Below are 2,244 nucleotides of genomic sequence, written 5' to 3' on the forward strand. Positions count from 1 at the left end.
TTGATAAAGCAACTAGAGCCAAATTTCCGTTGCAATTGATACATTTTGACCTTTGTGATCCAATGAGTATAAGAACAAGATGAGGGGCTTCGTATTTTATTACATTTATAGATTATTTCATGCATTATGGTCATCTCTATCTAATTTCTCATAAGTTTGAAGCACTAGAGTATTTTAGACAATATATGAATGAAGTAGAGAATCAGTTAGAAAAGAAAATAAAGATCTTAAGAACTAGTTGACACCCCTCGGCAAAATAGAGTTGCTGAAAGAAGGAAACCTACCAATCTATGATGGCACAAGCAAACCACCAATCTTCTATTAGAGAGATGCATTGGTGACTACTGCCTATATACTTAACTGTGTACCCTTAAAATTAGTCCCTTCCACACCTTATGAACTATGAACGGATAAAGTCCTGACCAAGTCATTTAAAACCTTGAGGGTCTATTGCCTATGTTCATAATCCTTCTGATCAATATGAAAAGTTGAGTCCAAGATGAAGAAATGTATCTTTATCAGATATTTGGAATACTCGAAAGGTGATATATTCCTAGGTGAATAGGCAGATAGAAGCATGACAAAAATTGAATCACGGATGTCACTTTTCTTGAGAATAATTTTTCGAGTAGGGACGAGATTGATAGAAATACTCCTTTATATAAAACGAAGGAATCAAATAATGTCAATCTTCGACAAATTGAAACACAAGATATGTCTCGATCTCAAGAATTGAGTGAGAGTGGTAGAATAAATGAATTTGTTTCACAAAAATTTGAATTGCGGTGAAGCAATCTAAGAGCGTACCCTACCGTTGTTTTGAAATTGAAGAAGCTTTATTAATCAGTCCACAAGATAGTGATGAACCTGGAATAGTTCATGAGGCTTATCTTACTGCAAAGAATAAAAAAAAGCAATGAAGAAGAAATGGAATCTATAGTGCATGAGCCTTGTGCATAAGATGCCCCTTTTTTTTCAATTTCCAATTATACAATCCTTGCATACTTTATCTTACTTTTTTTTTTTCGAAAATCGGGAGATTGTGGTTTTCAATCACATCTCACACAACCTAAGAAATTTTGTCAATTTTTTAATGAAGCATAACATCATGTCAGTAAGCTATTGTTCCTTGACTCGTTATTGTCAGCATCTCAGATTTCTCACTTGAATCTGGGCCTCAGGCTTGATTCTTATTCCCAGATCAAATGAACATGATTAGAACAAAATATATGATCTAAATATGTCAAATATATCCAACTATACTAAAATATACCAAAATAGCAGATACTAACCTATAGGATACAGAGAACGGACTTCAAACACTAATTAATGCAACTTCCTACCATTCCTGCTAAAACTGCAGTAAGTTGGTTTCAAGGCAACTTTCTCCAAGCTCTAATAACAAAAAATAACACTTTTTATTATCCAATAATTTTACTGGAGTTATGTGGCATCACCTGCATTATTTTTGGTAAAAAAGAGACAAGCAATGGTTCAAAGTCAAATAGAAAGTAGAGCTATGATACCACCATAGCGGCAGATAATGGTCATGCTGATGTGGATAAGAGTCCCTCTGATGCTACAAATCTTAGGTCAAAGCATACTAAAGTTAATTGATGCAACAACAGTTGACTAAAGCATCACAACATAAGACTTCCGCAAAGCTAAAATTAGATATCAAGCACAAGGACTATAGCTAGAGATGCTGATCAGGATTAGGATAGAAAAGTCAGAATTAACTTGTCTTTAGAAAGTAATGGAAAAATGGGAGAAACACACAGAGTCACGACAACCTGACAAGGACTGAAATCACAGATGAACCACCATGACCATTTCAAAGAAGGTAATCAATTAGTAGTCAGGTTAAAACCAAAATTGTTAAATTTCCTCTTTAGAGCAATGTACTCAAAACTATAATGTCTCAATGGATCACAAGGCAGACTTTTATGTTACCCAAACACGAGTTACTAAGCAGGGGTATGCATATAATGGCTGTCGTTAAGATAATGGACTATCATCTAGTTAACGACATTTCAAATCAAGAACACCTAGAACATATAGGTTATCGGTTGAATTCATCAAGAAAATTCCAGGCTGATGCAATCCTAGACAAAAGGTGATTCCAAAAGGGGAAAAAAGCCCAATGATCACAAGATTGTCATCACAAGAAGAAGAAATCAGAGCACAGTTTGAGTGTTGACAGATTAAGGATATTACTTAGTCTGCAGATACAACAAATATCTA

The sequence above is a fragment of the Elaeis guineensis genome, chromosome 15 (assembly GCF_000442705.2).
Source record: "Elaeis guineensis isolate ETL-2024a chromosome 15, EG11, whole genome shotgun sequence".
Taxonomy (NCBI): Eukaryota; Viridiplantae; Streptophyta; class Magnoliopsida; order Arecales; family Arecaceae; genus Elaeis; species Elaeis guineensis.